Source organism: Ursus americanus, chromosome 22 (assembly GCF_024610735.1).
Source record: "Ursus americanus isolate L20-20 chromosome 22, mUrsAme1.1.p, whole genome shotgun sequence".
NCBI classification, from domain to species: Eukaryota; Metazoa; Chordata; class Mammalia; order Carnivora; family Ursidae; genus Ursus; species Ursus americanus.
Window position 1 is genome coordinate 18,300,669 of NC_142148.1, and position 23,707 is coordinate 18,324,375.

At 42.2% G+C, this 23,707-nt stretch overlaps 1 protein-coding gene across 5 annotated transcripts in view; it reads left to right on the forward strand.

Moving 5' to 3' along the window:
- Nucleotides 1-23,707, forward strand: part of ZHX3 (zinc fingers and homeoboxes 3) — a 122,693-nt gene that overhangs the window by 93,358 nt on the left and 5,628 nt on the right. The gene's annotated exons all lie outside the window — the stretch shown is intronic.

Genomic DNA, 23,707 nt, shown 5'->3' on the forward strand with positions numbered 1-23,707 from the left:
GGAAACTGATAACTTCCTGATGAGATACTACATTCAAAACATTACTCATGAAGTGAACGTATTAAAACTGTCCTGGGCCAACTGAGGCAGCACCACAGTCCCATCTCATTCCAGGGGCTGGGCCCCAGGCTCCTGCGGCTCTGCTCTGCTAGGCCTTGGGGGACTGCCCTACTCTGGACGAGGGCCCCGGAGATTTTCCAACAGAGAGGGTGAAGGAAAAGTTGACTTAGCTTCCCTCCCTTTTTGACAAGGAAGTAGATCTGAAGTTTGACCTGTCAAATTCACTTAAAAATAGGGGCATCTGGAGGACATCAGAAAGGACCGGGGAGCGAGCTTAGGCAGAAGGGCGTGTGGTGAACAAAAGCTGCCGGTGAAGGCCGATGTGGCGGCGGTGACTGCTGCTGTGGTGCCAGCATCACTGGACTGTGAAGAGCTTTTAAAAAAGTGATCTCCGTATCCAAGAGAATTGCAAGCAGGGTCTCAAAGAGCTATTTGCACACCCACGTTCGCAGCGGCATTATTCACAATAGCCAGAAGGTAGAAGCCTCCTGAATAGCCATCGACAGATGAGTGGATACAGAAAATGTGGGCTCTACATACAATGGAATATTATTCAGCCTTAAAAAGGAAAGGGATCCCCCTCTCTCAGATAAATAAAAAAAATCTAAAAAACAAAACAAAACACCAAAAACAAAAGGAAAAAAAGAAATGAGATCCTGTTACATGGTACAACATAGATGATAAACCTTGAGGACATTATTATGAGTAAATAAGCCAATCACAGAAACACAAATACTGCATAGTTCCACTTATATGAGTATTAAAGTAGTCAGACTCTTGGAAACAGAAAGTAGAATGATGGTTGCCAGGGGCTGGGGGTGGGGGGAAAAGGAAGTTGTTCAGTGGATATAGAGTTTCGATTTTGCAAGATGAATAGAATTCTGGAGATCTGTTGCACAGCAGTGTCCATATAGTTGACACTACTGTACAGTACACTTAAAAATGGTTAAGATGGGGGCGCCTGGGTGGCACAGCGGTTAAGCGTCTGCCTTCGGCTCAGGGCGTGATCCCAGCGTTCCGGGATCGAGCCCCACATCAGGCTTCTCCGCTGGGAGCCTGCTTCTTCCTCTCCCACTCCCCCTGCTTGTGTTCCCTCTCTCGCTGGCTGTCTCTCTCTGTCAAATAAATAAATAAAATCTTTTAAAAAAATGGTTAAGATGGTAAATTTTATGCTATTTTTTTACCATAATGAAAAAAACCAAGCCAGATAAAACAACTGATATACCTATTGCCGTCACACTTAACTGTCACCCTCCCGTGGCCGGCTCCTGTGGGAGGTGGGAGGGTCAGAGCAGCAGCAGCCGTTGCGGTCACTGTGACTTGCCAAATGTTCGCTGCGTACCCGGAGGCACGCTGTAGCCTTTCATACCCTCCGAATCCATTCACTGAGCAGCACGTCAGCCCTGTGAGGTAGGCATCACTGTCTCCATTTACCAGCGAGGAGTCAGATGATGAGGAATGAAATCATTTGCCCAGGAATGCACAGGTCATGCTGGCAGGGCTTTGGGACAAGCTCAGTTCTGTCCGATATTAGATTCTTAACTGCATTCTCAGCTCCCATTTCTTCAGCCATTCGTTCACTGAAAATCATTCCTGTGTGCCAGGCCCTATGCTGGATGCTAAGGATACTGTGGAGATAGGCCCTGACCTCACAGAACTTAGAGCCTAGCTGGGGTGAGAGACAGAAAAGCAGGAAACGATGGAAACAGATGCAGATGCAGTGACAAATTCTGATGAATGTTACAAAGGAAATAGGGTGCTGTAATGGAGGACTCTACAGCAGGGAGATTGGGAACTGACTTAGACACTTAAAAGGGTGTTCAGAGATGATCTTACAAGGGCTGTGATTCTCAGAGAAGGGAGAGAGGCATGCCACTACCACCAAGACCCTCTCGAATCTGCAAGAGCCGCAAAGCTATGATCCCAGATAACATGGCTACAATAAAGGACAGAAAGTAGAATTGAAAGAGGCAAAGGGGAAGAAAGCCCAGAACTCCTTTCTCAGGATTGTAGAATGGCCTATGATGAAAGGATCCCAGTCATGACAAATTCTAGCAGTGTTCCCTTGTCCCACTGGCCCACTTCACCTCTCAGGGTCTCAAATTCCTCATCTGTACGGGGGAGAAAAAGCAAGAGAACATCTCCTAGATAGATTTCTGGTGGTACTAGTTGGTAGTGGTAGTCGAATAATTACAAAACTGCTTCTGTTTATTTCTCTTCTGATTGAGCTACATCTTGAATGCTTGTTCAGCTCTAACTGCCACATTTTGAGAGCGCCATGGACAAATTAGAATGTATCCAATGAGCAGGTGACTAGAAAAAGTGTGGAATGAGTTTGGGATACTTACACTGCAGAGGCGAGGGCCAAAGCGGGGAATGACCATCTCCAGTGTGTGAAGGCTGATAGGTGGACCAAGAGGTTGGTCACAAAGTGGAGAGTGTTCACTTGTTCTGTGTCCATTCAAAAGGCAGATCTAAAACCTGGTAATCAGGCCTAAGAAATGAGAGCTTTGCAATGAATGGTTATCAGTGAGCATGGAGTCCCGGACCACAGACATACTCAAATGGAGACTGGGTAACAGGTTGCTATAGGAGTTTTTAATTGGGAAAGAGGTTGCTCTGCATATATTGTCCATATGTATTGTTCCATTCCTTTGTCTTGGATGTTTCTAAGTTACTTTAGAACTATGGCTTTAAGCTGGAGGCAATAGAATATATTTAAATGTAATTATTATATTTAGCTGTAGATGAGGTGGCCATGTACACCACTGCAGAAGTTCAACCAAAAGCCCGTCTGTGTTCTTGTCCTCTGCCCTAACCCCATTAGCCACTCATTTTTTCACTTGTTGCTATTTGTAACAACCCACACACTTTGGGGAATGTGCTTTTTTCCATTTATATATTAATTCAGATTTTAATTTTTTGTTTTGAATACATAGCACATTCACATTGTTGAGCATTTTTTAAAGGTTTTATTTGAGAGAGAGTGGGGGGGTGAGAAGCAGACTCCCCCTCCCCCCCCCCCGGGCAGGGAGCCCAACATGGTGGTCCATCCCAGAACCTCAGGATTATGACCTGAGCTGGAGGCAGACGCTTAACTGACCTAGCCTCCCAGGCACCCCGCACATTGTTGAATGTTTAAAAGGGTTCACAGGGAAGAGCTTCCCTGACTCCTTGTTCCCCTTTCCAGAGGCAGCCAGGGTTACTAGTTTCTCATGTATTGTCTAGAGATATTTTAAGTGTGTGTGTGTATAGTGTGTATATGTACATACAGGTCTGTGTGTATATATGTATACATTGTGTACATATATACACATGCACATATATACACTATTGTACATATATATACACACACTGTACATACATATACACATATACATATATACACACATAAGCACATGTCTATTTTTTTCTTTCTCACTTTGCTTTTTATTTTTTTTTTTTAAAGATTTTATTTATTTATTTGACAGAGATAGAGACAGCCAGTGAGAGAGGGAACACAAGCAGGGGGAGTGGGAGAGGAAGAAGCAGGCTCATAGAGGAAGAGCCTGACGTGGGGCTCGATCCCAGAACTCCGGGATCACGCCCTGAGCCGAAGGCAGACACTTAACCGCCGTGCCACCCAGGCGCCCCTCACTTTGCTTTTTAAAAAAATAACATGATCAAGGTATCTTGAAGAGTAAGTAATAGTAGTATGAAAAGTGCTCCCTCATTCTTTTTCACAGGTGCATATTATTCTGTTCCCCTTTTTGTGGACAATGAGGTTATTTCCACTCCTGTGCTATTACAGCGTTGACAGTGGATTACCTTATACATACATTACTGCACACACGTACAAGCATATCCGGAGGCTGTGTTCCTCGAGGCAGACTGGCTGAATCAAAGGGAACGAGCATTTGTAATTTTGTTAGCTATTGTTATATTGTAGAGGTTTTACCAGTTTTCACTCCTGTAAGCAGAGTGTGAGTCCCTTATTTCATCAAACCCTTGCCAGGTCAGTATATCATCAAATGTCCTGAGCTTTTCCAAAGTAAACGAAAAAAAGAGAATCTAAGTGATTTTAATTAGTATTTCTCTTACTCTGAGTGAGACTGGCATCTTTTCTCCTGTGCAAGATCTTGCTGGGCTTGGGGCGCCTGGGTAACACAGTTGTTAGGCGTCTGCCTTGGGCTCAGGGCGTGATCCCAGCGTTCCGGGATCGAGTCCCACATCGGGCTCCTCCGCTGGGAGCCTGCTTCTTCCTCTCCCACTCCCCTGCTTGTGTTCCCTCTCTCGCTGGCTGTCTCTATCTCTGTCAAATAAATAAATAAAAAATCTTAAAAAAAAAAAAAAGGATCTTGCTGGGCTTTGTAGTGAGGCGGCTGAACAAAGTCATCAGTGTAGACTGAGCCTGAAGGGGGAGGAGGAGCATCGTATCCACTGGGGAGAGCCAGAGAGTTCTCTTTTAAATGAATGTTCTTGAGAGGTTCAAGCAGGCTCACTGTCCTGCAAGCTGTTTAGCCTGTAAACTCTCTGGCCCACACTGGAAAAATTCAATTAAAGCAAAACAAATGTAATTTAGAAGTAAAACCACATCCAGAACAAACCATTTATATTGTTTTTTAAAATTTTTAGTTTTAAATTTAATAGAGTAATTTACTTTTGTACTTGAAACAAAATTTAGGATGCAAGTAACAGAAAGTTTAACTTTGGAAGGAGCTGTCCCGCACTTCCAAGGGCACAGGTTCTGACGAGCTGCCTCTCAAGGTATCCTAGGTTTGCTCCCAGCCACCTCCTGTCCCCAGTCCCTGACCCCTGACCTCCCTCCCCTCCTCTGCCTTCCCCCTGCTTTCTGCGGTTTCTGTGTGGGTTAGAGCAGGCTTTGGCACAGAGAAAAGTCTTTTCACTGGGAACACTGGCCTTGCACAGCCTTGCCGCTCATTGGCAGCCTGACCCATTATTTATCTAAAATGCTTCTGACCAAACCAGCTCCATCCAGTTTTTCACCTAGACAGGGACCTTCCAGTCTGAGCACAGACTAGCTTTTGCTTTTTGTAGGTTCAAACTTACCTTGGTTGATGGCAATGCCATCCTTCTAGTCGCTCGGGTCAAAAACCTCAGAGGCCTCCGTGATTGCTATGCATTCAGTGTCCACACACTCCATCCAGTCCTTTAGGAGATCTTGTCAGCTCTACTTTCCAAATGTATTTAGCATCCAGCCACTTCTCTTTGCCTCCCATCTGTGCCATCCCGGTCCCCACTGTTGTCCTCTCCTGCCCGGATTGCTGGCATAACCTCCTGACAGGTTTCCTCCTCCTCCACTTGTTCTTCCTGCCGTCTGTTCTCAACACGGCCAGCAGAGGCGTCCTGTGGCACGCAAGTTGGATCCTGTCAGCCCTCTCTGTTCCAAGCACTCCTCAGGGCTCTGCGGCCTCAGAAAAACCAGGTCGTCACTGGGCTCTGCACAGTGCGCCTCCTCACCTTTTTGACCATCTCCTCCTGCTTTCTTGACTATTCCCACCCAGCCTTACTGGCCTCCTTGCTGTCCTTTGAATCAGCTGGGCACATTCCCACTTCAAGGTCCGTGCGCCAGCTTGTGCCTCTGCCTAGAATGCTCTTCCCACACAGCCAGATGGCTCACTTCCTCACCTCCAAGTCTCTGCTCCAATGTCACATTCTCAGTGAGGCCAATCCAAACACCCAGTTTAACATTGCGACTTCATCCCCTCCCCACCCAGTGTGGACTTCCCCCCTTCCCTGCTTTATTTTTCTCCATTGCACTTGTTACTTTTTAACACACAATTTCATTTACTTATTTGATTTATTGTCTTCCCCCTCCCAACTAGAATGTGAACTCCAGAAAGGCAGAAATTTTTTATATCTTATCTTTCCTTTCCTTTTCTTTCCTTTTCTTTTTCTTTTTTCTTCTTCTTCTTTTTTTTGATCTTACCCATATTGTAGCGTGTAGAGCAGTGCCTGACACAGGGTAGGTGCTTAGTAAACAGTTGTTAAATGAATTAACAATCTCTCTTTTCTGTTAAATGAATTAACTGTCTCTTTTTTCCTTGCCAGACTTGTTCCTCAGAGTCTGTCAAACCTAAACTAAATCAAACAAGTGTATTTTGGTACTGGTGATGTGAATTAAAGCCAAGAGTACTGATCCATATTTTTCTGAGGAAGCTCACAGTATAAATACTCTGGCATCATTTGGGTAACATCTTTTATGGAAGGATTAAGTATGACACAAGAAATGCCATTAAGGAAAGTGATAAATATATGCAGACTACATCTGGAGGATTCGATTTAGATTCGGGGTAGCTCCTAAGAAGGCTGTAAACAAACAAGACCGTATTCGGAGACGAGCAGTGGGGTGGTGCAGACGTTCCAGCCCGTGACACGAAGTACGGGAACAAGGATGGGTGGCTTGGGGGAAAAGACTGCTAGGGAGCATGATTCCTTGTTTCAGATGTTGAAAAGGTGTCACGTGGAAAATTAATAGATTAGTAATCACTTCCTTATTCCCCTCTGCCCCATCCAGAGCACATCTAGCTTTTGTGGAACCTGAACCTTAGGTGGGAGGCCCTAGAATAAAAGTATAAAGAATATAGAAATATGAAGAATAGAAGCATAAATTTATAAAAAATATAGATACAGGCCATTGAAGGTGCCCATGCCGGTGAGGTCCCCAAAGCTTCTGCTTCCTCAGTTTCATGGTAAACCCACCCCATTCAGACTGCAGATGCCAGCAAAAGCAAGGTCCTGGTGGCTCTCCAAACACGCCATGTTTTCTCTTCCCTCTGTGACTCCACAGAGGGTTCCCTGTCTGGAACACTCGTTTCTTGACAGTTTCTGCGCATCTGTGAACTTCTAATTCAAAGGCTGACTCTTCTGTGAAGCCTTAGCCAAGTCCTCCAGATAAGTTCGATTGGCAGTCTGGCTTTTCCCCCACCCTCACTGAATCTTGTGTATGCCTCGACTACGGAACTTGGCTTTTTGTTTGGTTTTGCTTGCTTGCTTGTCAGGCTTCCCTTATCCTGTGTATCAGTCAGGATGGGCTGGATTATGTGTACTAACAAGCAACTCCAAAACCTGCTGTGGCTTCAAACAGCAAAGGTTATTTCAGGCTCGCACTATATGTACGTTGTGGGTCAGCTTTTGTTCTCACTTTACACTAACAGAATAGCCACAGTGGAGCACTGCCAGGTGCGGGCCAGAGAGTAGATAGGCAAAGCATGTACTTTCTCTTAAAGCTTTCTCCTGGAGAGGGCACGCTCGCCTGCGTTCCATTGCTTGTATGTGTCCTCGGTGAGCAGGGAAATCCAGTGTGTCCAGAAGGAGAGCAAGCTCCAGGATACCAGTGGGGAGCCTCTTCGTCACAGCAGACAATGAGCTTCTTGAGAGCAGGGGTGGCATCTTTCTAAAAATGTTCATATAACCCGTATCTAGCACGTGGTACTTAGCACAGAGTAAGTCCTCAACTATTTTTGAGTGAAAAACTTAGCGAAACCTCCAAGTAGGATGTCTGTCTTTGCTACTGCAGGGAGCCATTCCCAACATCTCTTCAACTTCAGTAGGTGCTGACCTTCCTGTCTCTGGAAGTATTCAAGCATAGGCTTTCCTAACCAGTTAGTGATATATATTTTTTAAAGATTTTATTTATTTATTTGAAAGAGATAGAGACAGCCAGCGAGAGAGGGAACACAAGCAGGGGGAGTGGGAGAGGAAGAAGCAGGCTCACAGCGGAGCAGCCTGACGTGGGGCTCGATCCCAGAACGCCGGGATCACGCCCTGAGCCGAAGGCAGACGCTCAACCGCTGTGCCACCCAGGTGCCCCATTTAGTGATATTTTCAAGATGATTCATGCAAAGATGAGTGGTTGAAATGTGTGGTCTCTAAAATCCCTTTAATTCTGATTACTCTGTATTTATATTATAATCACCTTTCTGAGCTTGAGAAAGAATAAATTAGTGTTCACCAAAGAGGTGATAACATCTGACTGGAGCAGGCTATTTCTGTGACAGAAACAAGAATTGTTTGAGGGGGGAAAACAAGTAGAGAGCTCTGGCCCTGAGCCCTCAGCTGAAGGGTGATTACTAAATGCAGAAAGTATTGTGACCCTTACATATCCAGAGAGTAAAATGAGGCCAGCGCTGGGCTTGGCGTTGCTTTGACACTTGAGGATTGTGGCTTAGAAACAGGCTTGAATTCTTTGTAACTCCTTTCTTTATTTCAGCAAAACCTGGTAATTGTAGCCAGCAGATCTGCTGGCCTGCCAAGGTCCTGCCCACACACATTCCTGAGGATGGACGGTTTCCTTGTGTTCTTTTTGTTATAGATTCCTGATGACTGACTTGGTCTAATCACTTGGCCTGGCTGTAACAGAACTCTCTAGTCATACATAAGAGCAAATAATGCAGCCCCTCTTCTGACAGTGTAGAATGTTACACATATTAAGGATCATGGTAGCCCTGTCAAGTCATTGTAATTAAAAAAAATAATAACACTGGAATAAATCAGCTTGTAAAACCTTTGAGCCCTCTGTAAGTAGGCTCAAAATAATGAATAATGTAAAACTAATTATAGGTAGTGGGTTTATTATTCAGTTGGTATTCAGAGTGAATGTGGCCTAAAAAACAACATAGGATTTAATAGGATATCAGGCTCATCCATAAATCTGCTGTGTGATATTGGTCATGTCACCTCCACATTCTTGCTCACAGCTCTTCAATGCTCAGATTGGGGGAGGGGTAATAATAAGCAACTCAGGAGTCTATGGGGATGGATCAAAAGAAATGAAAGCACTTTGCAGGCTATGAAGCACTTCAATAAAATTGTAGGAAATCTAGTTTCCTAGTTGGCCGTGGAAATTTCTCAGCCTTTCTTTCCAGCATGGCTGTGGCGCCATCGGTGCAAATTGATCCTCCTGTGTGTGGTGTTATCTTATACTGCAGCGGTATACTGAGATTGAACCCATTGATTTAATTCGGAGTTTATGGCAATGGTTCACAGTGCCAGCCTCTGATCCCCACTGTTGGGACCACTTGACTATGCCAAACCGTGATTCTGAAAGGTATTCACACATTCCATCACTTATAGCCCTGACTGCATTCGTGTGAGAACCTGCTTGGTGTTCTGTTTTGTTTGCACATCTGGCCCCAGAACAACTTTTTGACACTTCTGGTGCATGGGGTCGGGCGGGGGGGGGGTGTCACTGATTTTTTGCAGGTACTGTGTGCAACTTCACACAAATGTGTGTTATTTAGGGTACTTGTAAGTAGGGTATTTTTAGGTGTCCAAAGTCTGCATTTCCAAGGATTCTGCCTCTATTTGTGCCTTTGTGGATTTCAGGGTATCAGCGGCTCTGCAAAGTGGTCAAATCTGTTGATGGATTGAAACTGCTATTTGAAAACAGTGAGTGGTCACATTCCCTCCACCTCCCTGGTACAGGTAAATCCATGGCAGTTATCATCTATTGTTCCATTTGAAGGACTTCCACAAGGCAAGGTTGCCAAGTAAATGATAAGATAGTGATACCAGGTGGGGGCTCCATTTTGACAAAGCCTGGGCACCCGTCCTGCGCGCACAAGATGGTTCATGTCACACTGAACCTCCCAGCTCTAAATGAGAGCAACTCACAGCCGCCCCGTGTGCTGGCCACTCCATTTGCGGGGTGTACTGCTCACTGGCACTATTAATTTTACGTAGTGTAATTCTGATCAATAGTTTTTAATTAAAAGCTATGTATGACTGTAACAAATTCAAACAATGTAGAAAGCATAAAATTTTTAAAAAATGGTTAATGTTCTTCTCCTTCCTAATAAAGTCACACACTATTTAATGGATTGGTATTTATTCTTTGTTCTTTTATTTATTATTTATTTGAGAGAAAGTGTGCACCCAAGGGGGTGGGCAGAGGGAGAGGAAGAGCGAGAATCCTAAGCAGGTGCCATGCTTAGCATGGAGCCCATTGTGGGGCTCGATCTCACAACCCCGAGATCACGACCCCAGCCGAAACCGAGTTGGTCGCTCAGTTGGCTGAGACACCCAGGAACGCCTCTTCTTCATTCTTTTAAATGTGGTTTCTGTTCAAGCAAATACAAGTCTACGTAGTTTGTTCTTTATACAATGAAATATATTTTATTATGCAGCACATTACATAGTTTATTAAATATGTCTTGGAGGGGCGCCTGAGTGGCTCAGCTGCTTAAGCATCTGCCTTTGGCTGAGGTCAGGATCCCAGGGTCTTGGGATTGAGACCCCTGTCCAGCTCCCTGCTCAGTGGGAAGTCTGCTTCTCCCTCTCCCTCTGCCCCCTCCCTGCTCACGCATGCGCGTGCTCTCTCTCTCTCTCTCTCAAATTAAATAAATAAATAAAATAAAATCTTAAAAAGTCTTGAAAATGTATTTGCATCAGTACGCATGAGTTTATCCTTTTAAATGGCTGCATTTCAGGATGCTTGGGTGGCTCGGTCAGTTGGTCGGTTAAGCATCTGCCTTTGGCTCAGGTCATGATTCCTGGGTCCTGTGGAGGTGGGCTCCTTGCTCATCGGGGGGCCTGTTTCTTCCCTCTGCCTGCCACTCCCCCTGCTTGTACTCTTGTGTATGTGCTGTCTCTCTGGCAAATAGATAAATAAAATCTTTTAAAAAAAATGGCTACATTTCTTTTCCTAGTGCTGGTTCTGTGGTTTGTTTTATCACCACCCAACTAACGGACATTGTTTGTGCTATGAACTGATGCAGTGAATGACCTGATGGATATCTTTGCAATCATGTGCCTGTTTTTCTGTACTTTATCAGATTGTGTGGGTTCTTCAAAGGAAAATGGCTAGATAAAAGGAGAGGCCTTTTCAGGTTTTGATGGCTATTGCTAAATTGACCTCCATAAGGGCACCTGGGTAGCTCAGTCACTTAAGCATCTGCCTTTGTCTTAGGTCATGATTCCAGCATCCTTGGGATCGAACCCTGCGTTGGGCGCCCTGCTCAGTGGGGATCCTGCTTCTCCCTCTCCCTCTGCTACTCTCTGTGCTTGTGCTCTCATGCTCTCTCTGTCAAACAAGTAAAATCTTTAAAAATAATAATAATAAATACATTCACCTCCATAAAAATTTCACCAACTTATACTCTCACCAGTGGTGCATGAATATGGCCAGGTCTCTTTTTCTGATTTTTGCCAATCTGTGAGGAAGGGAGAAGAGCCTCTTTTTTTTTTTTTTTTTTTTTTAAAGATTCATTTATTTAGAGAGAAAGAGAGCAAGGAGCCTGAGAGCAGGGGGAGGGGCAGAGGGAGAAAGGGAATCCCAAGCAGACTCCCTACTGAGTCGACATGAGGCTTGATCTCACAACCCTGAGATCATGACCTGAGCCCAAGGACTTGTGTCTAAGCGTTATTAATGGTTTCCTGTAGTATTCAAAAATCTGTAGCATTTATGAAGTCAAATCAATCAACCTTTTCTTTTGCAGTTTCTAGGTGTTCAGTCTTGCACAGGAAGAATTTTTCAGCAAAACTTGTTTTTTACTATATTTTTTCTAATATGCTTGCAATTTTGCTTGTTATATTTCTCTGTTAAATTCACCTGGAAATTATTGTTCTTTAAAATGTGAGTTAGGATTGAACTTAGTGGTCCTTATACTTATTAATTTGTCTTTCCTAACTGATTTAAAAATAGCACTGCTTTGGGGCGCCTGGGTGGCTCAGTCATTAAGCATCTGCCTTTGGCTCAGGGCGTGATCCCGGCGTTCTAGGATCGAGCCCCATGTCAGGCTCATCCTCTGGGAGCCTGCTTCTTCCTCTCCCACTCCCCCTCTCACTGTGTTCCCCCTCTCACTGGCTGTGTCTCTGTCAAATAAATGAATAAAATCTTTAAAAAAAATAGCACTGCTTTCATACTCTGAAAATCCCATATATGCAAAGTGTAGCTGGATGATCCGTCCATTCGTTTACCATTTCTTATGCTGATAATACATTATTTTAATTACTCAAGCTTTAACATATGTTTTGCTGTCTGGTAAAGCAAGTTCCTCTAAACAGCTGTTTGAAAACTTTTAAAGCTGTTTTGTGCTTTTTCCGCTTCCAGAGGAATTTCAGATTTAGCTTGTCAAATTCCATAAAAAATCCTGATGGCAATTCCTCAAACATTTTTTAATAAAAAATTTCAAACATACAGAAAAATTGAAATAATTTTATAGTGAACATCCATATACTCACCACCTAGATTTTACCATTAACATTTTACAATACTTGCTCTACCTGGTGGCATTTTGATTGTGATTGTAATTGTACTGAATTTAGAGATTAACCTAGGGAGGACTGACATCTACGTAATTCTGAATCTTTGCTTCCAGGAATGTTCTGTGACTTTCCATTTATTTAGCTCTTCTTTTTTTGTTCTTACTGAAGTTTTGTAGTTATTGTCATATAGATTTTTCACATGTCTTACAAAGGTTTATTCTGAGATCTTTTCCACATTTGGTTGTTAATGTGAACGGGCTCTTCTCCCCACCCCCGCCCCCTATTTCCTTCTCTAATCGATTTATTTTTGGCATATGGGAAAGTTAATGATTCATGTGTGTGTGTGTGTGTGTGTTGCAAATGTGTCTCATCATCCTACCCCATCCTCTTATTAGTTACAATAGTTTTTCAGGAGATTTTCTCACTAGACAGTCTCCTCATATGCAAATAACACCAATTTGTCTCATTTCTCTTTTTTTTCAACTGTTTGTCTCTCACATTTTAAAAACTCATATTTGACTATCTAGGATCCCATTACAATGTTAAATAATGATAGTGGGAATTCTTATCTTCTTCCTGACTTGAATGTTTCACTATTAGGTGTAATGTTTGTTGGGGTTTCTAGTAGAAATCCTTTATCTAAGAACATTTCCGTCTTTTTTCCTTCATTTCCTTCATTTGCTAAATCTTTTCAAAAAGGAGAGTTTAGACATGAACAACACTATAGACCAGGTAGACCTAAGAGACATACACAGAACACTCCACTGAACAGCAACAGAACGTGCACCTTCTTCTCACGCATACCTGGAACATTCTCTGGGCAAGATCACATATTAGGACACAAATCAAAGTCATAGCAAATTTAAGAAGATTGAGATTTTACCAAATGTCTTTTCCAAATACAATTAAATGAAACAAGGAATCAATAGGAAAAAGAAAACTGAAAAATCCACAAATATGTGGAAATGAAACAACACACACTTTTTTTTTTTTTAAAGATTTTATTTATTTATTTGACAGAGAGAGAGACAGCCAGCAAGAGAGGGAACGCAAGCAGGGGGAGTGGGAGAGGAAGAAGCAGGCTCCCAGTGGAGCAGGGAGCCCGATTCAGGGCTCGATCCCAGGACTCTGGGATCATGCCCTGCGCCGAAGGCAGATGCTTAACGACTGAGCCACCCAGGCACCCGGAAACAACACACTCTTGAACGACCAATGGGTCAAAGAAGAAATCACAAGGGAAATTGGAAAATATCTTGAAATAAATGAAAACGAAAACACAACATACCCAAACTTACGGATGCAGCAAAAGCAGTATTAAGAGGGTCATTTATAGTCATAAATGCCTGCATTTAAAAAAAGGAAGATCTCGAATTGCAACCTAACAATATACCTCAAGGAACTAGAAAAAGAAGAACAAACTAAACCCAAAGTTAGCAGAAGGAAGGGAATAACAAAGATTAAAGAAAAATAAAATACAGAATAGAAAAAAATTGATGAAACAGAGTTCATTTTCTTAAAAAATCAACAAAATTCACACACCCTTTAAAAAAAAAAATCAACACACCCTTAGCCAGACTAAGAAAAAAAGAGAGGAGACCCAATGACAAACACCAGAAATAAGGAGAAGACAGTACAACTGATGCCACAAAAATAAAAAGGATCATAGGAGACCGTTATGAACAATTACATGCCAACACATTGGATAACCTAGAAGAAATGGATACATTCCCAGAAACATACAACCTACCAAGACTAAATCATGAAGAAATTAAAAATCTGGTCAGACTTATAACTAGTAAGGAGATTGAATCAGTAATCAACAAGCCCAGGACCAGCTTCAATGGAGATTTCTACCAAAAATTTAAAAAATGATTAACACCAAACCTTCTCAAAGTCTTCTGAAAATTGAAGAGAACACTTCCAAACTCATTTTATAGGTCAGTATTACCCTGATACTAAAACTAAAGATACTACATGAAAGCTACTGACCATATCCCTGATGACCATTGATAACAAAAGTGCTCAACAAAATATTAGTAAATCAAATTCAATATGACATTAAAAGGATTATGCACCATAACCAAGTGGGATTATATCTGGAATGCAAGGATGGTTCTACATATGAAAATCAATGTAATACACCACATTAACAGACTGAAGGACCAGAACCATATGATTATCTCAATTGGTGTAGAAAAAGCACTTGATTAGATTAGACATCCTTTTGGGGTATCTGGGTGGCTCAGTCAGTTAAGCATCTGCCTTTGGCTCAGGTTATGATCCCAGAGTCCTGGGATCAAGCCCTGCATTGGGCTCCCTGCTCAGCGGGGAGCCTGCTTCTCCTTCTTCTGACATTCCCCCCCGCTTGTGCTCTCTGGCTCTCACTCTCTCTCTGTCAAATAAATAAAATCTTAAAAAAAAAAAAAAGACATCCTTTCATGATAACACTCAACAAACTGGGAAGGTGATTACCTCAACATAATAAAGGCCATGTATGAAAAGCCCACAGCTAACATTATGCTTAATGGTGAAAAACTGAAAGCTTTTCCTTTAAGATCAGGAGCAAGTCAAGGATGCCCACTCGCACCTCTTCTATTTCAGCATACTACTGGAAATCTTAGAGCAATTAGTCGAAAAAAAAAAAAGTCATCCAACTTGGAAAGGAAGAAGTCAAATTAACTCTCTTCACAGATGACATGATCATATATGTAGAAAACCATGTTAAGATTCCACAAAAGTAAATGTCAAAACAAAAGAATTCAGTGAAGTTACAGGACACAAAATCAACATGCAAAAATCAGTTATGTTTCTGTATACTGACAGTGAAAAATCCAAAGAGGAAAACAGTCTCATTTACAACAGCATCAAAAGAATAAAATAATTAACTTAGGGAATTAAAAGACTTGTATACTAAAAACTGCAAAACTGTGCCTAACGAGATTAAAGAAGGCACAAATGGAAAGGAAGACATCTCTTGTTCATGGATTAGAAGAATTAATATTGTTAAAATGCCCATGCTACTCAAAGCCAGCTACACATTCAATGCAATTTCTATTAAAAAGCCTAATGGCTTTTTTTTTTTTTTTTAAGAAACACAGGTAAAAAATCCTAAAATTCATATAGAATCTCAAAGGACCCTGAATAGCCAAAACAATCTTGAGAAAGGAAAGCAAAGCTAGAGGTTTAACAAATCCTGATTTCAAAATATATTACAAAGCTACGGTGAGCAAAATGGTATGATACTGACATAAAGATGGACGTAGACCTATGGGACAGAATAGAGAGCCCAGAAGTAAACTCTTGCATATAGGTTCCCATGATTTCTAACAGGTGTGCCAAGGCTACACAATGGAGAAAGCATAGTCCCCTCAACAAATGGTACAGGAAAAACTGGACCTCCATATGAAAAAGAATGACGTTGGACCATTACCTCACAAGGTATACAAAAATTAAAACAGATTAAAGACCCAAACATAAAAGCTGAAACTATAAAATTTCAAGAAGAAAACATAAGGGAAAAGCTTCATGACATTGGCTTGGCAATGATTTCTTGGGTATGAGATGAAAAGCACAGGGAACGAAGGCAAAAGTAGACAAATGGAACTATACCAAACTTAAAACCTTCTGCTCCTCAAAGGAAACAATCAACAGAATGAAAAGGTGACCTATGGGATAGGAGGAAATATTTGCAAACCATGTGTCTGAGAAAGGATTGGTATCTAGAATATATAAAGAATTCCTACAACACTAAAATAAATAACCTGATTGAAAAATGAACAAAGAACTTGAATAGACATTTCTCCAAGGAAGCTATACAAATGGCCAAGTATATGAAAAGATGCCCAGCATCACTAATCATTAGAGAAATGCAAATCAAAAAAGTGAGATGTCACCTCATACCCATTAAGATGGCCACCAACAAAAAACTCCCAAACAGAAAATAGTAAGTGTTGACAAACATGTGGAGAAATTCATTGCACTAGGAATGTAAAATGGTGTAACTGCTATGGAAAATATTATGAAGGTTTCTTAGAAAATCAAAAATAGAATTACTGCATGTCCAGCAAACCTATTTCAGGGTATATATCCCAAAGTAACAAAAGCATGGAGTTGAAGAGATATTTGTATACACATGTGCATAGCAGCATTATTCACAATGGGCAAAACATGAAAGCAGCCTAAATATTCTTCAACAGATGAATGGATAAAGAAATGTGGTATATATGTACAATGGAATGTTATTCAGCCTTAAGGAGGAAGGAAATCCTGTCACATAATATAACATGGATGAACTTTGAGGACATTATGCCAAGTGAAATAAGCCAGTCACACAAAGACAGATTCTGCATGCTTCTCCTTTTGAAGTATCTAAAGTTGTTGGACTCGTAGAAGTAGAAAGTAGAATGGTGGTTGCCAGGAGTTAGGGAAGGGGGAAAAGGGGACCCGTTGTTGTTCAGTGGGTATACAATTTCAGTTTTGCAGAAGAAGAGGAGTTCTCAAGACTGGTTGCACAACAAAAGTGCATATAGTTTACTGTATCGTACACTTAAAAGTAGTTGAGATGGTAAATTTTATATTACATGGTTTTCACCACAATAAAAAATTGAGGGTAGAATCTTATTAAATGCTATTTTGGTTTTTCTCCTTTATTAATGAAATTAATTTTTTTTAGAAATTTCCTAATACCGGGGCACCTAGGTGGCTCAGTCAGTGAAGTGTCTCCCTTTGGCTCGGGTCATGATCTCAGGGTCCTGGGATCAAGCCCCGTATCAGGCGCCCTGCTCAGTGGGGAGCCTGCTTCTCCCTCTCTCGCTCCCCCTACTTGTGTGCTCACACACATGCATGTGCTTTCTCTGTCAAATAAATCTTGAAAAAAATAGTAAAAAAAAAAAAAAAAAGAAAAAGAAAAAAAAGAAAAAGAAAGAAAAGAAATTTCCTAATATTGAAGATACTCTTGCAATCTTGGTCTAAACCACAGCTTCATCTGTGACAGATGAGCCACTTTCCTTAATATACAGAGGACTCTGCAATGCTAAGCAAAATAAGTCAGAGAAAGGCAAATACCGTATGATTTCACTCGCATGTGGAATGTAAGGCATAAAACAAAGGGAAAAAAAAGACAAACCAAAAAAACAGACTCTTACCTATAGAGAATAAACTGACGGTTACCAGAAGGGAGGTGGGCGGGAGGATGGGGAAAACGATTGGGAGTGAGCTCTGATGAGCATCGAGTCCTATAAGGAGCTGTTGAATCACGGTATTATACCCGGAAACTAAGAGAGCACTGTGTGTTAACCATTCCGGAATTAAAAGAATAGATGGCGGACTCTCCAAATCCCATAGAAAAATGGATAAAAATAATTTATTACCAAATGTCAGTGATAAGTGAAGAGTCTTGGCCATGCCTATAAAGAGATGTAAGTTAAAACAGTAGTGACCGGTTTTTTATGTACCAAATTAAGAGAGACTAGAAATAGTAATAATATGCAGTGGTAGTGAGGGCACTCTCATTCTATGGTGGTGAGAGTGAAAATCAGCATCGATTTGGAGGGCAACTGTGTTTGCTTGTTTTTTTAAGATTTTATTTATTTATTTGACAGAGAGCAAGCGAGCATGGGTACAAGCAGGGGGAGCAGCAGAGGGAGAGGAGAAACAGGCTCCCGGCTCAGCCAGGAGCCCAACGCAGGGCTCGATCCCAGGACCCTGAGATCATGACCTGAGCCGAAGGCAGACGCTTAACCGACTGAGCCACCCAGACGCCCCGGGGAACTTTGTATTTTACTAACAATATTTTACTAGTCAGAAATTCTTGTTTTGTTTTGTTTTATTTTTAAGTAAACTCCATGGGAGCTCCATGTGGGGCCTGAACTCATGACCCAGAGATCAAGACCTGAGCTGAGACCAGGAGTTGGATGCTTTACCAACTGAGCCACCCAGGCACCCCCTGGTCAGAAATTTTTGTAAGAAATTCAGAATTTCAGAGGCGCCTGGGTGGCTCAGTCGTTAAGCGTCTGCCTTCGGCTCGGGGAGTGATCCCAGGGTACTGGGATCGAGCCCCGCATCGGGCTCGCTGCTCAACTGGGAGCCTGCTTCTTCCTCTCCCACTCCCCCTGCTTGTGTTCCCTCTCTCGCTGGCTGTCTCTCTCTGTCAAATAAATAAATAAAATCTTTAAAAAAAAAAATGACATTCAGAATTTCAGAAAATTTCAAAGGCACAAAAATATATGCAGGGACAGTTATTGAGCCATTGCTTCTAATAGTTTAAAAACTGGAGAAACGCAAACGTCTGCTAGCAGCTAGATTGGTGACGTAATTCATGCTGCGTCAGTAAATTAGAACATTGTTTAAAAGAGTGAGACAAACTGTAGACTCTGACACTCTTGCCATTGTCATGGGAGGAAAATGAGCAGAACGGAGTGTAAAAATACAACTCGCTTTTCTGTTTTTTTTTTTAAACAAAGTGGTTATAGTAATCTGTGCCTAGAAAACGTATTTGAAATAATGGACACTAGATTGTTACAGCACTGGCTATCTTTGGGGTGAGTAGGTTGGATTTTCACTTTTCTTCATTGTTTCTGAGAGAAATTTTTTTTTTTTAACAGCTAATGGCCAAATTTGTGGTCCACTTTTTTTTTTTTTAATGATTTTTTATTATGTTAGTCACCATACAGTACATCCCCGGTTTCCGATGTAAAGTTCGATGATTCATTAGTTGTGTATAACACCCAGTGCACCATGCAATACGTGCCCTCCTTACTACCTATCACCAGTCTATCCCATTCCCCCACCCCCTCCCCTCTGAGGCCCTCTAAGAGAAATTTCTGCATAAAGAGCATAATTTGAAAGAGAAAGTAAAAAAGATAAATTTCAATGTAAATTTATGTTGCTAGCAGTTTTTTTTAAAAAAGGGAATGTTACCTGCAGGTTTTTTGTTTTGAAATCAGTCGAGATTTACACAAAGTCTACTATATCACATGATCAACTTCTGAATATGTTCCATGACTTTTTTTTATAATATATTTTTTTAAAGATTTTATTTATTCATTCGACAGAGATAGAGACAGCCAGCGAGAGAGGGAACACAAGCAGGGGGAGTGGGAGAGGAAGAAGCAGGCTCCTAGCGGAGGAGCCTGATGTGGGGCTCGATCCCATAACGCTGGGATCACGCCCTGAGCCGAAGGCAGACGCTTAACCGCTGTGCCACCCAGGCACCCCTGTTCCATGACTTTTTAAAAGCATATGAAGTTGGAGGACTGTGGGTGTCACTGCTAAAGTCCCAGGAGACAGATCGGTCCTCAGGGTAGCCCAGGAAATCTTGGGGCCCCCCCACACTGAGAATCCCCGACTTCAACACAGTTTCCATCCCAGATGCCTGAGGACGGGGAGGAGCTTAGGGAGCCCTGCCTTGTCATGTGCCATCAATAAAGTATACTGTATCCCCAAAATATGAAGCTGATTACTGTAGAATGTTCGATTATATTCTGTCAGACCAGCCTCCAGTATAGTCACGTTCTCTGCCTCCAGTGTTGTTGTCTACTTGATCTTTCAAAACCACAGTACGTGTTACAGTCTCTCACTGTGGTTATGTTCCTGTAACTCTGTCAGCTGCTCCCATGATCCCTGTTTTTACTGATAACTCGGGGGCTGTTCAGGAGGCCTGCAGCCAGACTTGGGAGAGAGTTTGCCCAGAGTCGCATTTCTAAACATTGGAGTCTTCCTGTTGAGCTTACTGTCCTTCCAGTTCCTTCCTCAGAATTAAAACAAAAAAGTTCTTATCTTTATGAATTCGATCTATAAACTCATATTTTTTCAAGCTCCACATGTATATTTTGTAGTGTTGAAATGTAGTGGTCATTAGCTACAACTTTGCTAATTTAGTGAATTGAACAACTCTCTCTCAATTCCCAAAGACAGATTTTTTAAAGTTATATGCTGTTGTTCTTATTTCTTCACTAAAAGGTTTATAAGACAGAGTATAGAAAAGATTATATAAAGAATGATGAACATACAGTTGTCATCTGGACCTTCTCTGTGAATCTTGGCAGCATAAAACCTTGCATGTGTATCAGCCCACGTCACTCAGAGCTTGATTTAGGAAACAGCGTGTTTCCACATGGTGATTAAGATCTCATTTGTCAGAGCTGGTCCATGAAGGTCTTCTGGACGAATGGATTTCTAGATAATTGGGGCTTTACCCTTTAAGTACCCCTTTTATTGGATACCCTTTTTAAAGTGTATGACAAAGAAACCCAAACTTACCTAAATGGGTAATGTTACTAAAAATAGGCCCCTGGTAAGCATCCAGGTGACAGGTAGATGGGTTTTCACTGAAGAATTCTTTCAACTTTGTCGTAGTTTGGAAATTTTCTAATAAATATCGAGGAGGAAAAGATCACTTTGGAAAGTCCTGCAACCTTATTCCAGCAATGTTGTTACTCAGAGAGCTCCGTGAGTGGAGCAGTTAGGACTGCAGGCCCTGGAGCCGGACTGCCGGGCCCTGTGCAGCCTCTGCGGCTGCCTAGCTGTGTGCCCTTCAGGCAGGTGCCCTACCTCTCTGAGCCTTGCCTGTCTTGTCTGGAAAACGGGAATGAGAATAGTTGGTGCTCCAGGGTTGGTGGGGGGAGCGAGCTGAGCAGATGTGCGTGCAGAGCGCCCTCCCGCACTGAACACTACACGTTGGCAGTGGCGGCCACTACCCCCATGACTGTTATTGTCAGTTGCCGTCTGCATCGACCACTGACCCACTCAGACCATCACTGGGAGTGCCACTCTCCTTGATCATTGGCTTGAGTGACAGCCTGAGGCTACTTTGAGACTTAATTTTGCATGACATGGGGATTTTCCCCCAAATCAAGTCCATCTTTATGTTGTCCACTTTTCCAAGCCTTTGCAAGTAAATACCAGGAACGTGATTGAATGCTTCCTCGGCGAAGCCCAACCCCATCCCAGACCTCAGTGGTGGCACTTCGATGTCGGTGCCCTCTCGGCGGGGCCCTGCACGCTCCTGCTCCTGAATTCTGCTGTCCCCCCCTCCTCGGGAGAGCACAGGGCTCTTCGTTGGTGCTGGTGCTACTTTTAGCTGGCAGCTCTGTGTTCTCTACCCTCTCTCCTCTCCACCCTTCTGTTCACGACCACTGCCGTTCACCTCTACCCAGGGCAGAAATCAATCCTACCCAGGGTACATCAGGCAGTATCGCCAATAAATGACGTCCCCTGTATAGAGACCTCAGAAGCGGGAAGGATGCCCTCTTGTACAGAACTGATCGTGTTAGCGCTCTGTCCTCTGCCCCTCTCGGCTTTGACCTTTTAATGGTTTTAGCATATTCACAGGTTTTTTGCAATCATCACGGCTAAGAACATTCCATCACCCCAAAAGAAACCTTGTTCCCATTAGCAGTCACTCCCCAGTCTCTCCCCCCGCCTCAGCCCTTGACAACCACTAATCTCCTTTCCGTCCTTATGGATGTACTCTTCTGGGCATTTCATACAAATGCGGTCGTAGAATAGGTGGCATTTTGGGGCCACCTACTTGCAGCGAGCATGTTTCCATCTGTGTTGTAGCGTGTAATGGTACTTCATTCCTTTTGATGGCTGAATAGTCCTCCATTATCTGGCCGTGCCAGATTTTGTCTATTCGTCCATCTGTTGACGCACATTGAGGGGGTTCTACCGTTTAGCTATTATGATGACGTCATGAATATCTGAGTACAAGTGTTTGTGTGAATATGTTTTTACTTCTTTTGTGCGTATACGTAGCACTGGACTCACTGGGTCTTGTGGTAACTCTGTATTCGACTTTCGGAAGAACCGCCAAACTGATCGACAAAGCAGCCATGCCTTTACACACATCTCACCGGCCACGGGGGAAGCTCTGATTTCACCCCATCTTCGCCCGCGCGTGTCCTTATTATTTGTCCTCGTGATGGCAGCCGTCCTGGTGGGTGTGAAGTGGTTTGGGTTTGCATTTCCCTAAAGACGAATGATGTTGAGCACTTTCGTATATGCTCATCGGCCAGTTGTAGATCATCTTTGGAAAAATATCTATTTAAATCTTTTACCTATTTTTTAATTGGGTTATTTGTCTTTTTATTGTTGAGTTGTAAGCATTCTTTATATATCTGGATTCAAGCCCCTTATCAGATACATGATTTGCAAATAAACTCCCCTTCTGTGAGTGGTCTTTTTTACTTTTGTGATGGTGGCCTTTGAAACACAGCTATTTTTGCTTTGATGGAGTCCAGCTCACCTGTTTTTTCTCACATCACTTGTACTTTCAGATATTCTATTTGGTGTCGTCGGTGACTTATCTGAAAATCCCATTTGCTCACTGGATACATAACTGCATTATTGTTAGTTTTCCTGGTTTGGAATCGTGCAGCACTTGGTTTAAAATGTCTGCCAGTAATATATAGAGGGTCTTAGAAATGTTGATACTCGTTGAGCTGGTAAATCCATTTCTGCGCATTTAGCCTCAGGAAATAATTTCATAGAAGAAATACATCCTATATGCTCAGAGGTTGTTTCCCTGTCACCTGTGAGAGTGGAACCCTGGACGCCTGGTCAGTAGCGGTGGAGGGTGATTATGCTCATAGTGCGACATTATGAGGCAGCTGTTGAATATTATCATTATGCAGCTTATTTAATGAAAATGTTTATGATGGAATCTTCAATAAAAAACAAAACACAAGTATGTGCCCAGTATGACTAATATATGTATAAGATATTTGAAGATATTTGGACTGGGAGGAAGGGTATACAAAATTATAGGTGGTTTTATTTTCTTCCATTTCATTTAATATTTTTATTTTATCTTTCCAGTTAAAAATTAAAAAAAAAAATGTGTGCCTAACATTTCAGATCAGTGAGAAAAGGTGACGAGTGGTTAGGCCTGGTGTGTTTCCCTGTACCCACCGCAGCTGTTCTTGTGGTAGGGATGATTTTCTGTCGCCATCATCATCAGAGTGAGACTTACAAACAGAAAAATAGTTTGTGTATTTAAGAACTTGAATAGACATATTTTAATTCTTTTCACATTTTGATATCAAATCTAAACACTGATGATAACGTGATTTTGGAATTAGAATTACTGTTTTAGTCATTATTAGCATTACAGTTTGCTAAAAGAAAGGTAATGATGATTATGGTGATGCTGTGTTAATAATGGGGACCAAGAAACACTTTTCTCATGGCATCTCATGAAAGAATATATTTTACATGTAAATAAACCAGTCACCCCAGTGTCTGAAATAAATTTCAAATGGATCAAAGATTTTAAAGTTTTGTTTGTTTTGTTTGTTTTTTAAGGAACAATAAAGTAAAGGCGCCACAGTATTAGGTCACGTGCGGAATGCCCACCCAGGGTGAGGACACAGGTTGAGGCGCCACAAACTGGGTCTGTGAACCCCCTGCACCCCTGACCTGGGGCTCTGCCTGAGGGACA